The sequence below is a fragment of the Anomalospiza imberbis genome, chromosome 19 (genome assembly GCF_031753505.1).
Source record: "Anomalospiza imberbis isolate Cuckoo-Finch-1a 21T00152 chromosome 19, ASM3175350v1, whole genome shotgun sequence".
Classification (NCBI taxonomy): Eukaryota; Metazoa; Chordata; class Aves; order Passeriformes; family Viduidae; genus Anomalospiza; species Anomalospiza imberbis.
The window spans coordinates 633,270-648,607 of NC_089699.1; the positions used below are offsets into that span (position 1 = coordinate 633,270).

The 15,338-nt window shown below is 59.3% G+C and overlaps 1 protein-coding gene across 8 annotated transcripts in view; it reads right to left on the reverse strand.

Moving 5' to 3' along the window:
• The window catches only part of RBFOX3 (RNA binding fox-1 homolog 3), a 132,598-nt gene that overhangs the window by 101,053 nt on the left and 16,207 nt on the right, over positions 1 to 15,338 (reverse strand). For 3 of the 8 annotated variants that reach the window (XM_068209920.1, XM_068209919.1, XM_068209913.1), the window contains exon 1: positions 334 to 472. The exons of 1 other annotated variant lie outside the window; for it this stretch is intronic. The gene's annotated coding sequence lies outside the window, so the exon portion shown is untranslated. Of the gene's footprint in view, positions 1 to 333; positions 476 to 1,111; positions 1,231 to 15,338 lie in introns of those variants that run through there. 4 more of the 8 variants (XM_068209918.1, XM_068209916.1, XM_068209917.1 and 1 more) reach the window with 4 other exon arrangements.

Consider the following 15,338-nt stretch of genomic DNA (forward strand, 5'->3'; position numbering starts at 1 on the left):
GCCCCTCGCCCATCGCGCGTTGCCCCCTTGACCGGGCCGGATTAAGCCACGAGCCCTCACGGGCTCCGTGCACCGCCGCTGCGGAACCGAATCCCGAAGCGCAGCGGGGACTGCCTGGTGCCGGGGTGGACGCTGCCACCCGGGCCTCCCCCGCTCCGCCGGGAGCCGCCAGCCTTCCCCCGGGATGCGCTCCGGCAGCGCCGCGCCGGGGCTGCCGCTGCGGCTCCCGGTGCGGCTCTCGGTGGACATCCCTCCCCAGAGCCGCCCCGGCGGAACTTCGCCCCCGCCGCCCCCCCGCTCCCCTCCCCGGTGCCGCCGCCCCCGGTAACTCACGCGCTCAGACGTCCCCGCCGCGGCGGCGCAGGGCGGCCGCGGGTCCCCGCCCGCCGAGCGGCATCTCCCGAGCAGCGGCGACCGGGGCAGCCCGGCGGCGGGTCGGGCTCTCCGGGCTGGGTCCGGCTCTCCGGGTGCGCTCACCGGGCCGCCTCGCACGCGGCTGCGCCCGCGCCACCGGAGCCACCGAGCGCGCGCGCCCGCCCGCCCCCGGCCCCGCCCCGCGGCTGCCGCCCCCCGCCCGGGGTCCCCTCCCTCCCTCTGCGGGGAGACCCGAGCGGGATGGGGGTTCGGGACCCCCTGCCCCCCCCGCACCGTGCCCGGCGGCCGCTCCCCACAGGCTCCCGCCGCTGCGCCAGGAAAAGAGCCCGGTTTTGTCTGTTTCTCCCCCAAAAACGAGCCTCCAGCAGCGGCCCCGGCACGGAGCGGGCTGTCCCGGGGGTTTCTCCCAATCCTTCCCCGTCCTCAGCAGCACCGGGCAGTGCGGCCCCGCGGGTGATGAGGAGCAAAGACCCCTGAACAACCCGGATCAGGGACACCGATTCCATCGTTCCATCGCTGTGCATCCACCTGGAAGCTGGGTGGGATACCCGGGCACTGAGTGGGATGCCCAGGCTCACGTCAGCCCCTGGCAGGGCGGCAGCGGGAGCGGGAAAGGGGATTTCCAACCCTCGCTGAAAATACTGGGGAACGCGAGGAGATGCCGGGAGCCCACAGGATGTGGGTCTGTAGCATCCCCCAGACTCTCTAAAGCTCCGTTCGTGTCTCAGCCCCTTACCCTTTCTTCCCTTTCAATCACATTTAAGGATCTCTGGGCAGCGATGCGGGCATTCCCACCGCAGCTGGAAGCTTCCTGGGGTGTTATGCAAGAGCAGACCTCTGGCATTCACGGCTCTCTCGTTCTCCGGCTGCTCATCTCCTCCCCTGGGAAGCCAGCGGAGCGGCGCAGACCTGCGCTATCGGACCGAGCAGAGCCCGCCTGTCAGCGGTCCTGCTCTGCCCTTTCCTGGGCTCGCTGCCGGGAGCTTCCATCCCGGAAAGAGCCGTTAGCCGTCCCTCACAGTGGGCAGCCAAGCCCCCCCAACCCCACTGGCCTAGGGGATGTCACAGTGCTGTGACAGTGACCTGCTCCTGCTGGTGTTCCTGGATGGAGCTCAGCACTTTTTCCCAGCTCAAACGATTTGTTTGTGGCTCCCAATAGTTAAGACTGTGGTGGAGCTCCCCAAGCTCTGTTTCCTGAGAAATAGCTGGAATATCCACAGCCTGCTTGAGCAGGAATTTATCTCCTATGACTTTAGCACAGGATCATCCCTGAGATTTTCTCAGGCTCCTGCAGAGCCCACCCCCTGCAGGCAGTGCACCCCCTCCCCTCACAGCTCCCCTTCCCTCCCGAGGGTTCTGAAGACCACTCTGGAGAAAACCATCAGGGTTATGAGGAGCCACCACGTGAGTGAGGACCATGAACACACGGACTGCGCCTCACCCATCTCCACATCTATTTTGGATGATCCACGGGTGTATTTTTAGCCCTCGGGGCCGCGGCAGCCCTTGTTCTCCCGACAAAGGCAGGCAGGCTCGCTCTCGGCTCTGCCCCGCTGTGCCGCTTCCTCACGCTTCACTGAGGCTGAAGATGCTTTAGGCAGCAGATTTGGAGAACGAGGAGCTGGGAATGCGGGAGAGCTCAGCTCTGCGAAACCTTCCCCGCATCCCGAGCCTCCCGGCTGACTGGCACCCATCGGTTCCTGGAATCGCAGACCGGCTCCCCCTTCGGAGGAGCGGCCCGGCGAGCGGCAGGGGCGCGCGGAGCGGGCTCGGTGTGCCGGCCCTGCTGAGCAACCCGCGGGAACGGAACAGGCCCGCGCACCGGCACCGGCACAGCCGGCGGGGAACCACCCGGGAGGAACCCTCCGGGGGAGCCTGCCCGAGGATCTCCAGGAGGCCAAGGGAAGGAGTGTCCTCCCCGGCCGTGGGAGAGGAGGAGGAGGAGGAGCAGGCGGGGGATAATGGCTGAGGATGCACGGAGCGGCAGCGAAGAGCAGCAGTTGGAAACAGCACAAGGCAACAAACCCCTGCAAGGCTGTTTGTGAACCGCGAGAACAAGTATTACTCTGGGAAAAATATGTTTTTCCTTTTTTCTTAGCCGATTTCACAGCCTATTTGCGATCAGGGCCTTCATTTGGAGGCAGTCAGAGTTGTTTAAATTACTGCTGCTGGGATTTGTTTTATCTTTAAGGAAGATGAGGTTTTCCTCAGAGCTATGGCTGGAGTACAGAGATGACAAGACCCAGTGTGGCCCCATCTGGGTTTTTCCCTGAACACAACTGCTGGAATGTGGAGTCCCACAGCCCCAGCTCTGGGGTTCCCCTCATTCCCCAGGGCTGAGCATCATGCCCCAGTCAGGGCACTGCCAGGCAGCCAGTCCTGGAATCTCCTCCACAAGGCAACAGAGGCCACTCAGTACCTCTGAGTGGAGAGACACAAGACAATGAGGCAACAGCCCCCAAATCTCCCCCATGGCTCTCAGGGACCCTCGACTTTGAGGTGCCCAAAGGATGCCCAGCCCCTCCTCACAACTCTGCCCAGAAAGGGGAGCTTTGCAGCGTGTTCAGCCCCAGCAGCTCAAGCCTGGACCTGCCAAGAGCTTCACCTGCCAGTGCCTGTCCCACCAGAGGGCCAGGGAACACGGTGCCAAGCTGGAGCTCTCCCCAGAGAGCTGCCAGAACAGCGGGTACCTGCACCACCCTTGGCCACAGTGGAGAAGGTGGGATGACATGGCAAGACCCGGGGTTGTTTATTTGGCAAGAGTCAGATGCCCTGACCCAAAAAACCCAAAGCGGAACGTGCAATCCCAACGAGGCACTGAACAGACACACTCAGACTGCAAAGCACCGTGGGAGGAGCAGGGAGAGCCATGCTGATGGGTTCTGCAATAATGCTTTTTAAAATATAATTTCCAATAGATTTTATAGCTAAGTTATGTAACATAATGAGCAAATCTACAATGCGATTGTCACTGCACATTAACAGCGAAATCCTGAGCCTCTATTACACTAACAAACTTATTAAATCAGTGAACATTGCGCTGCATCAGTCAATTATTGAAACAATGCCAAGATTGGGAGAACAATCTGATATCCATTACAGGGAGCAGGAGCAGGGATGTGACCGGGGCTGCCCGCAGCGCTGCGTGCTTCAGAGCGTTCCACGGATTTATGGCATCGATGGACAACTCACCTGCCGGCGTTCCGCAGCTGCTTCCCCTGCTCCAGGGAGGGAAGGAGCCCAGAGCCAGCCCTGTGCTCACACCCCAGGTCCCTGCTGAGAGCAGGAGGAGCGTGGGGGAAGCACCGCTGGTCCCACTGCTGGGATTGCCCTGATGCCAAGCGTTGGGGGCTGCGGCATCAGCCGCACTGGGGACAGAAATCACCCTGCAAAGAGACAAAGCCCTTGGAAAAGTGAGGGACATCTGGCAGCGGGTGCTGCCCAGCACTCGGACACCGCTGTCCCCTCCCAGGCACCGCCTCGGGCCCCATCACTGTGCTGATCCCCCAGCCAAAGCCTCATCCCCGGCCGCCCACCCTGAGCCCCTTCCCAAAGCATCCCTGGAGCATCAAGGGAGCAGCAGGGAATAGGGAATGGCCGGGGTTCAGCCGCCACCTCGCTGCCCCTCTCCAGGGAGCTGGCATCAGCCAGAGCCAGCAGCTCTGTGCCCACAACAGAGCTTGGGCTGACCTCATCCCTGGCTCCAGATCTACAGCCACCCACTGCCACACAGATTTCCAGGGCAGGGCACTGCTCCAGCACCAGGATGGGGCATGAGAAGGCTGGCAGGGCTTTGGCCCTGCAGACCCCCTGCTCTCATATCCCCCTCGACCCTGTGAAATCCCATCAACACCAATGTGACATCCTCAGGAGATTGTTAATGTGAAATAAGGTGAGCTTGGGGAAACCTGAGAAGATGTCCATGCAAACACCTCAGCAGAGTGTGCCTTGCACCTCGGTGAAGTGATTTGACACAACACTAATTATGCAAATTAATCATCAGTAAATTAGATCCTTGGTTATTTATTTATTTTGCGTTCTGCGCCGCAGCCCAGCAGGAGCAGCACCCGGAGAGAGGAGCAGCTCCATTCTGGCTGGGAAAGAATGTTTGGTAACATGTTGCATGATCTGGCCTCCCCACATTCCTTCTCAGATGAAATTTGGAATTGATTTGCTGGTATCACACCGCTCCCAGCCCTCAATATGTCATGGCAGCTAATGAACCGTGCCAGAGACACATTTATAACCCACTATTAGCTGCTTCCATCGCAAAGAGATTTTTTTTTTTTTCCTCTTTGCTCTGATGTTCTAAAACTTGTAAAGACAAACCAAACATCACATACACAGAAAAAACCCCCAATCACCAGCAACACCAAAATCACCACAGCAAACATGTCTCCTGAAAGCAAACTACTTGTGTGACTCCCATTTTCCCTCCTGGACCCAGCTCTCAAGCTACAGAAGAGGCCCTGGACAACCACTCAAAATACCCCTGATTTTCCCCCAGGTTCCTTCCCAGCCCCTGCTCCCTCCAGGCAGAGCAGAGAGAATGGGATTTCCACACCCAGCTCCCTCTTCCCCACAGCAGCGGCTGGAGCTGGGATCTCGCTCCAAAGGAGGAGCAGGGAGGTGATGCTGGGGACAGAACGGGAAAGGCCCAGAAGACAGCGGCATTCCCGTTCACTCCAGCCCTCATCCACACGTCACGATGGCAGCGACAACTCTATCGGGGGAACAAGAGCTAATTAAATTTACTGGGATCATTGAAGAGGAAATTATTTAATATTCTGCATGGAATTTAATATCTGAAAGCATGAACGGCCCCGTTTCATCAGAGATCTGTTCCTCCCAAACACTCAACTTTACTTTTCAGAGGCAGTGGGCCACCAGGGACAGGCAGGGACGGGGCAGGACGCTGCCAGCGGGAACCGCGCTCCCAGAGCCAGGCAGAAACAAACAGCGGAGAGCCGAGCGCCAGAGCCACGGGTGCTCCCGATGGAGCAGCAGCTCTGCCATCCAGGGAGAGCAGCCTCCCGAGGGGCTCTGCTGCCTCCTCTGAGGGAGGATCCTCCCATTACCATCCACCGGTGCTTCCACACGGAGCTGCTGCTCCTCTGCTGAGCGCCCACATCCCGCGGGGCCCTCGGCTGGTGACCTGGCACTGCCTCCCGGTGCCATGGGAACAGCCAAAATGGTGCCACTTCTGAGCCCCTCACTTTGCTCCCCCATCCAAAGAGGAGCCTGGATTGGGCACACCAGGATCCAGAGAGAGCAGAATTTTACCACAGGGAACCTTCACCTTGGCTGTGCATGCCTGTGGTGCTGCTCACCTGGATCAGCACAAGGATCTGCACTGCACAAGGATCCCAGCACTGAGTGCTCCCACAGTGGCTGCAGGGTGTGCCATTCCCCAGCGCTGGTGCTGCAGGTCACACACCCTTGGCATAAAACCAGCATCTCTTTGGTGGAGCAAGAGCCACCAGGGCTGGGCTCCCCCAAGGATGTGCCAGCCTTGTGCTGGAGACCCCCAGCTCCAGCCCCTCAGCTTCCCTGTTTCCCTCTCTCTGCCCTGGTAACGTCTCTTTCCCCTCACACACGCAGAAGCGATGATAAGTAGCAATAATTTTGCTTCTGTATTTGTGTCACCAAAACTTCCAGCTAATTCCTGTAGCTGCCAGCATGGAGGCACTAATACCTCTGTGAAAGACAAAGCAATTATTTCTAAACATAGCTTGTTCCTTGCATTGTCACCACCTGAACCACCCAAGCCCTGGGCCATTGTTAGCATCTTCCTCTAACTAGCGGGGGGGAAAAAAGAGAATGTTTTTCCCCAAAAACATATCCCTGCTCCTCCCCAGGTGACAGACACCCCACTGCCTGACCCAGACGGAGGCAATTCACTGTGCTCCAGTGTCTCCAGCTGGATGGAGACACCGTGTCTGCCGCAGGACCCTCTGCAGCATCAGACCTTGTTATGCTGTGGGTCTGCTCTCAAGACATTAAAATGAGCCATAAAATGACAAGTGAAGTGCAATAAGGGATGTAAGTAGCAGGGAGAATGTAAATGGTGGCACTGGCATTAGCACAGCACCCGCCGAGCGCCGGTCCCCACCGCTCAGCACCCAGGAGGGGACACAGCTTGTGCATGGCCATCCTGGGGGTCCCTGCCCCTCCCTCAGGTGCCCACCCTACGGAGCTGTAAGGGACTCAGAGCCCTGAACAAGACACGGTACCCCCAGCTGGCACAAAGCCCCAGAGCTGCTGAGTTAATGAACAGGCTCCCTACCGAGGGCTGGATGGAGGCGGTACCTGGAGGCAGCGCACCTGGCTGACCTACATACCACCGCTGATGGAACACTGAACGGCTTTCCAACGGCTTGAGCATGGAGAAACTCTGGCATGTCATGAAGCCTCTGCCTCCCCCACTCCCAGCCTCGGCTCTCCAAGGGGTTTATGGGAACAGGCAGAGGCTGAGCAGAGAGAGCAGGAGCTACACGCCTGCACTCAGCAGCATCCCAAATGCTCACCCAGCTCCCAAAGCGAGGGGCTCGCAGCCCTGGGCAGGGCACTGGGATCCTGCTTTGGCTGCTTCCCATTCCATCCCAGTGACATCCTCCACAACCTGCTTAGAGCTGCCCAGGCACCTCCATCCCCAGCTGCTACATGGGAAAGTGTCAGGGATGCTCCAGAGTCACCCACACCAGGAGCTGGTCCCAGGCAATGGAACCGGCTCCAGGTGTGTTACACCCGCAGCTCCCAGGGAAGGGGAGCCTGGAGCACCCCTGAGCCGAGGAACAGGGACCAGCTCCCTGGGAACTGCCCTTAAAAATATTTCCATCACTTTTCAGAGTCGACCTGTGGTACCACCTCCAGTAATTAACCACTACATTTTAATTAAACATTGATTAGCAACTAATTAGTCTAATGATTAGTCACCTGAAGGAGACAAAGCAAAATACTGGGGCTGCCAAGATAGGAGCCGGAGAAGGCAAATGATGAAAGATGAGAGGCAGCTGAAATTCCTCCTCTGCTCCCCTCTGGGGCAAACATTTCCTCATGGTTTGGTCCCTCACAGATGAAGCTTCAAGGTGAATTTTTCTAATTGTGGCAATTCTGTCAGAATCTCAAGTGAGTGGTGGGGAGGAGACTGAGTTATTTCATCTTTCTCATCAGATCTCAGATTGTTAATATAGCTAAAGAGCCTCTCTCAGCCCGAGGAGACTGAGACTGTCACTGTAACAAAGTCAAGGGAGACTTTTGTGCCTTCAGTGCTGCAGTGTCCCGAGGAGATCCCTGTGGAATGCAGAAGCCCCTGGGCCCAGCACCACATCCCCTGCCAGTGGGGACACCCCTCAGACCCTGCCAGCACTGCCTCTCCTGAGGGGTCACACCCAGGCTGCTGTCCCCTGCCCCTGGAGGGGCTCCCAGCACTGCGCTCCCCCTCCCCGCAGAACTGCCACTGCCACACGACGTGCAGGGCTCTGCCCAGTGGGGCCGAGCACCCCCGGGCTCTGGGACCGAGGAACAGAGTGCCAGGGCGGGGCAGAGCCCTCGGTGGCAGCCGGCAGGGCACGGCACAGCCCTCTCGGCTCCCTCCCCTCGAGGGATCCGGGCTGGGGACCCGCAGGTCCTGCAGGCTGCGAGCGGCACCCCACCGAGCCCTCCGTAGGACATCAGCTCCTGTCACCCCAAAACAGCCCTCACGGCACTCAGCCCGGCGCGGACGCGGCTCTGCACTTACAGGAGCCGGAGAGCCGGGCCAGGTCTCCAAAAGCAGCGAAGTCGCGCACCGAGGGCTCGTGTTCAGCCCCGTGCCCCGGAACGGGCCCCGCGGTGCCGGTGCCGGTGCCGCTCCCGCTCCGCCCGGGCTCCCACGCGGCCGTGGCTCCGCTCGGGGCGGGCGGCGGGGCTGCTCCCCGCACCCCCGCTCATTCACCGGGACAGTGCTGGATGAGATGTTTATTATTTCACTGGTCCCTTCTGTGAGATAATCCTATTTACCTCCATCACTTATGCCTCAGAAAATCACTCTGACTGAAGGTTATGAAAGCACTCCCAGCCACGCTCCCCCGGCGCTCCGCACCTCCCTCCTCCCCGCCGGCTCCTCTCCACAGCATCCCCGGCAGCCCCTTCCCTCCATCCCTCCTTCCCTCCCTCCCTCCCTCCCTCCCTCCCTCTTTTCCAAGTGTCTTCGCCCTCCTGCAAGTCTGAGCCTTGTCGAGTCTTTCATCCTGCCCCTGCTCATTTCCAGCTCCTCGGGAGTTTTTCGGGAAGGTGAAGCAGTAATGCTGGGTTGTTGAGCCAAGCCCACACCGGACTGGACCCATCCGGGAAGGGCCGGGGAGGCCATGGCTCAGAGGTGCTGCCTGAGAAGCGCATCGGCATCTCTGCCCCTGCTCAGGCACAGGAAAATCCCCCTGGGAGGTCACCCGAAGGCAGAGGCTGGGCAGGGTGAGGTGGGCCAGGCTCACAGTCCAGAAGCCACGCACCTGCAGCCCAGCCTGGCCAGCGGGACCAGGGCAGGAGCCCCTGAGTCCCGGGGGAGCGCAGGGACCCGCACTGGGGTGCAAGAAGGGTTAAGCCAAACCCTCAGGCCGTGCCCCGCTGGCAGGGCTGAGGGACATGGATCGCCTCCAAATCTCCTCACGCTGGGATCGGTGCGATCAATGGGGTCGGGCCAGGGGGAGGCAGCTGAGTGGATACTGACACCTTCCTCCCCCTCCTCCTCCTCCTCGTGCTGGGAATGGCCCCCAGAGCTCCTATACCAGAGCTTCCTTAGCTCTCCCTGCACAGGGGCCGCCCGGTGCCCGCGGAGCTGGAGGCAGAGCCCAGCAGCAGCGGGCAGGGCCCTGCTCGGGCACAAGGGCCAGGGCTGGGCTGTCTGCAGGCCCTGCTGCCGCTGCTGGGCACGGCCAGGCTGCGGACCGGGACACTGGGAACAGCCAGGAGATGTCCAGCCTCGCTGGGAAGAGCCTCTGGTCTCCCTGTCCTGCCCAGGCTGCCCCGAGGAGCCAGCTCCACCAGCCCCTGCCCCGCAGCCTCATCCAGCTGCAGGCGCTGGGCTCTGGCAGCAGGAGGGGCAGCGGCTCCGGCTGCGGCTGTTTCATGCTTCTACAAAGCAATCTGCTCCTTGGGCTCCTCTGTTCCTCCCTCTTATGCAACTGCACAAAATGTAGAGGAAAACAATCCCCTGGATGCTAATTTATCTGAGGAGCTTGAGCGGCTTTGCACAAGGCAGCAGTTTCAGCAGGAAAAAAACAAAGGAAACAGCCATGTCTGAAAGGCTGCTCCTGAAATCTGCCCTGCCTTCTGGGATCCTGCCCTGCCCAGCTCCCACGGGGGTCCCTGCCCACATCCCTGCTCCCTACATCCATCCCTGCATCCCTGCCTGCATCTCTGCCTCCTGCTGCTTCCTGCATCCATCCCTGCCCCTTGTGCCCCTCCCCATCTCCATCCACCTCTGCCCGCTGGGCAGGGCTCTGCCTCTGCTCACCCACTCAGAGAAGCGAGCTGGGGGTGGTGGGATCCAGGATCAACCCACGCAGCTGCCCTGGGGCTCGGGTGCTCTGAGGTGCCAGTGCCCAGGGACGCGTGGGGAGCTCCCGGCAGCCAGCCCAGCCTCTGCACTGCTGTCAGCCTGGCACGGGACTGCCACTCACCTGGCAGCTACCTCGGGTACCTGCACTGCCGTGGCCGGGGCAGCAGCGCTGGGGGCAGCTGGGCCGTGCCCCCAGCACTGCCCAACGCACGCAGCCCCTCACCGCCAGACACTCCTGGCACGGGGACCTCTGGCAATTACAGCTTTCATGGTGCAAACCAAGGATTTTAGAACAGCCGAGGCAAGGGATTGATTTCTTGCCTTGCTTTAAGTGCAGCTAATGTAATAGGTAATTTATTTAAACTGATAGCACAGAGAGAAACTTGGTTTTTCTCTCCTCTCAAAGGATTCTGCTGTGTTGGGTGACCCAGGTGAGCTGCAGAGCTGAGCTGAGGGCCCTGACACCTCCCAATAGCTGCCTATATCAGCTTGTCATATTTTTCAATTCATTACAGCCATTTTAGCAAACAACCACTATGGATTTTTTGTTACAACAGCTCTTTCTGTGTTAGTTGTGTGTGAGCTGGTACCTGCCTTAACCACTTAGAGTAAAGCTTTCCCCCCAGAAAGGGGTCAGGGATCCCCAGAACCCCCCCAGCTGAGCAGGGAGAGGGGGTGAGGGGTCCCCCCGTGCAGGCAGCCCAGCCCAGAGACTCATCCTGTCGTCGGAGCCCTTCTGGGATGTGCCATGGGATGCTCGGAGACCCTGGCCACGGGCACAGCAGAGCACTGAGAGGAGGGAGCACCCCTGCACCGTGAGTGTGGCTCTAACACCTTTGGGAAGCACCTTTAGTGCTCCCCACAGGACCCCTGGCTGTGCTGAGCCTCAAGCAGCACGTCCCCAGTCCCCACAATGACTGCATCAATCAGTAACTGGCTGCAATTCTGTGCCCAGCTCTTCTGACCCCTCCTGATGGGCACCTGCCCCTCGGGCCTCAAAGTCAGGGGTGTGGGCACACATCCTGCAGGCACAGAGCCCCAGGGAAGTGGGCCCTGGGAGGGCTGCAGCGGAGTCCTTCCCTCTGGGTGCCCCAGGAAGCCCTGCAAGCCGTGTCTGACACCCCAGTAAGAGGCAATAGAAAGGGAAGGAGCAGGGGGCTGGGGTGGGGCTCCTCACCTGCATCACTGCCCAGGCTCTGCATCCCCGGCGATCCTAGAGCCTCCCCAGCCCCCCGGCTCCCGGCAGGAGCCAGCCTCTGGCTGCCGGTGGCAGGATTACAGCCGATGCTGCTCAGCTCTCCCGCCGGCTGCAGGCGATCCCACCGCTGCCACTGCGGCTGCACCGAGCTCGCTGTAGATCTGATTACGCGATAGGGAACATCAGAAATGCAACTTGTTGCCTATTTCCCAGAGTAATTAATTTCATCTGTATTGAACAAATGACATAATTTGAGGATTTCTGGGTTATGGATTAAGTAAAGACCAGATGAGAGCATCCTCATTGGCTCAGAGATTAATTAACAGTGTAAAGTGAAGCGAGCCCTCTCCTCTCCTCTCCTCTCCTCTCCTCTCCTCTCCTCTCCTCTCCTCTCCTCTCCTCTCCTCTCCTCTCCTCTCCTCTCCTCTCCTCTCCTCTCCTCTCCTCTCCTCTCCTCTCCTCTCCTCTCCTCTCCTCTCCTCTCCTCTCCTCTCCTCTCCTCTCCTCTCCTCTCCTCTCCTCTCCTCTCTCTCTCCTCTCCCGTGGCTGCTGCAGTTTTAATCCACCTGCCCTGCCCCATCCTGCCGTGGGAAGCAGCGCTGCCATCGATCGGGGCAGGGGAGCTCTGGCCAGCACTGCTTCCCACACCAGGACACTGGGGGAATGCCAAGGAATAAAGCCACACTTCATGCTTCCTCAAGGCTTCCTGCTGCCCTGGCTGGCTGAGCAGTCCGTGATCCATCCCCTCCATGCCCAGAGCCATCTCCCCTTTCCTGCCCTCCTCCATCTCCTCCTCCTAGGGCATGGTCTCAGGCCAAAGATCTCCCCACACATACCTTCAGCTTCACTGAAGACTTTCTGTGTGGGGCCAGGCAAACGGGGCTTGGTGCAGCTTTTATTCATGAGCTAGGCTTTTATTTAATGTGCCTTGCAATGCAGTATCTTTGATCCAGAGCAGCACCTAATTAATTATTTTTCCCTTCTTCTGTACCATCCCCTCACCGAGCACTGAGGCCCCAAATGTAAAAGCTCCCTTCCAATGACTCTGCATAATGAGATGGATTTGGACTCCAGCAAATTTGTTCAGTTTTATGGAGTATTATATGAAAATGCTGTGAAATTAAGTTCTGTCTTTGCTATCACGCCATGGCCATCAGAGCACTTTTATGTGCGGCGCTGAGACTAAAAGATGGGAAAGGGAGTCCTTGCTGGAGTAATGTGGCAACCAGGGAGAGGGAGGAGCCGTGCAATGAGGATGACATGGTGCAGGGTTAGACTGGGAGATAATGAAGCAAACAAGAAAGAGATGCAGATGAAGAGGGCTGCAAGCAAAGAACCTGGAACTGGAGCCGTGGCAGGCAGGAGGCTCTGGCAGCGGGGAGGATGGGGAGGACAGGGAGGGCTTCCTTCTTATTTTCCCTCTGTAGGAGCCACACTCATGACACAAGAAGGCAAATGCCACCATCCTGGGGGACACAGAAGGCTCCCTAAGTGGAGCTGACTCTTGCCCAGCACACCTCTGTCTGGCCTTTCTCCTCCTCTCCAGCAGCTCCTTTCCTGAGCCAGCTCCTTCACTGCCTGCTGATCCCTTCCTTTTCTTTCTCTCTCCTCATCTCCTCCACCCCCAGCCTTCCGCCCCCTCCTCTTCTCATCAGCCCTGCTCCCCTGCATCTACCCCAGAGTGAGCTATTTTCTCCCTTGGCAACTTTATAACCCGTCTCCTTGCCTGACAGCAATTAAGTAGATGCTTCACTTCCAATCCCATGGCCCATAAACACTGGGAAAAGAAAACGTTATGAAGAAGCAAACAATCAGATGTGCACACAGATGTACACACACATGCAGACAGACGGGGACAAACGGGGGACACTGGGAGGAGCTGGGGGGGACGGCTTGAGCCCCTGCTTTGTGCACAGTCTGGAGACCTCACACAGGCTGCAGCCCCCAAAAAGCACAGCAGAAGGGAGAGATTTCCATAAGGCACGGGAAGGAGAGAGGCACCATCCATCCATCCATCCCTAGGGCTCCCCAGACCCCATGCCCAGGGTTGCCTTTCACACTGCTCCCCCTCGCAGCTCCGGCACTCACAGAGAACAAACGGCCAAAAAACACACTAAAAAAAAAACAAAAAGAGGCAGCTCACCCCCCCACTGTGATGGATGGGATTTTTTGGTGCCTGACAGGCCCTGAGCCTCTGGGGACCAGCACTGATAAATCACACCTTTCAGCTTGCCGTGAACATCTTCACTTCCCCAGCCTGGCCGGCCGCTCACACTGCAGAGCACGGCCCTGGCACGGCACTGGCACGGCCCTGGCACGGGGGACAGCGGGTACCCCCGGAGCCCGGCCACCTCCCGAGAGCCGCTCCCATCCCTTCCCTGCTGTACGGAGCCCTGGGCTCCCCAATTCCCTGGCAAGTGGCGTGCTGGCTCGGGAGCGCAGGGCTGTGCTGGATGTGCTCCCGAGGCACTCCTGTGAGCAGCCGCTCGGCCCGAGCCGCCCCGGCAGTGCCCGGTCCTGCAGGCACCGCCCCGGGCCCGGCTGCCCAGTGGGGCTGGGCAATATCGCCACAGGGGCAAACACAGCCGGGCTAAAACGAGCTCCGGCCCGGAGGAGCTGAAGCGCAAACCAAGAAACCGGCAACCACTTAGCAAGAGAGCACAAAATCCAGGCGATCACAGAAAAGCTCTGGACATGGCTGTGAATCCAACGGCATCTCCAAGAGATTAAGAGAAAAATCAAGATGTGGACAGAATTTGATTGGCCATAGGTGAAAAATGGCTCAATTATTCCTACTGCCAGAACCACAGAAGGACACTTCCCTCTGCTCCTGATCCACAACCTCCCACTAATTAGCAGAGCTCGCAGAGAGAAAAATGCTCCAAGCTCCAGAACGAGCCCCAGCGAGAGACCAAAGGTGCCACACACATCGTGTGTGCTGTGTGAGCTGGGACAGCACCAACACCACCCCGGCACAGCTCCAGGGGCTGGGCGGTATCGGAATGGGGATTGGGCCAGCTCAGGGAGCTGGGAGAGGCGGATTTTGCCCTCTGGCAGAGCAGTCAAGCTCCATGATGATGAGGACTGTCCTGGCTCAGGACAGGGATGTCCTGCTCCTGCCCACACCAGCCGGCCTGATGTCCCTGCCCAGGGGGATGCCATGGCACAGGGTAACAGCCTGCGGGAGCGGAGGACTTGAGGAAGAAACAGGGGTCCTTGAGGTTGGAATGAAGAACTCCTGAGCCTGGAGAGGAACTGAGCGGGATGGAGGAGCAGGGCTGACCTGTGAGAGCAGAGCTCTGAGCAGAATCCAGCCCAGCGCAGCTCTCCGTGGGGCTGGGTGGAGGACAGAGATCATCCCAGGCATTTGCTCCCCAGCGTCTCCACTCTGCTCGTCGCAGGAATCTTTCACAACTACCAATGCATAAAACAACAACAACAAAAAAAAAAGTTACCAGGAAGCCCTGTCCCCTCCCTGCCAAAGTTCGGAACATGCTGTCATCAAGAAAAATGATGCTGGCAAGAGAGAAACCCGCTGGGGTTGCTGGCAATTTCCCAGGCTCCAGCCCCGATGAGTGTTTATCAATAATTTCAGGATCTGGCTGTCGCAGGCGCTGACGGGAGCGCGGGCAGGCGAGTGTCAGCACAGCCACGGGCGGGAGCGCCGGGAAGGGAAATCAATTAACGGCTCCGCAGGAGCAGGGATTTGCCGGCATGAGAGGGAAAAGGCTGTTTGCTTGGCTGGAACACGAAACGCTGAAACGGTGCTCGTGACACAGAGGCAGGTCCCAAGCCGGGATGAGCGGGTTCCACGGCCAGCCCAGCCCCAGGCAGAGCCGGGGATGCTCAGAGCCGGGTCCCGCGGGACAGGGAATGAGGGAGCAGCAGCGCTGTGTGTGCTCAGCCGGGCCCTGGCTGCAGGTCAGGGCTCCCGGGCTCCATCCCTGCCTCCCAGCTCCTCGCCCCCAGCAGCCTCACCACCCTCACAGGGAAGTTTTGTCCAACTCCTAACCCAAACCTGCTCTCTTTCAGCTCAAAAACGCTCCCCCTTGTCAGAAGAAAACAGAAGCAATAGCCCAAGCACACCACAAGCCTTTGCCCAGGACAGCAGCGACCCGCTGAGCCTCTCCAGATGGGACGGCTCCGGGGGCACCTACAATTCCACATCCCCTTCTTTAGGACCTGCCCATCCTGCTGCCCACAAGAGGACATGTCTCTAGGCACCCT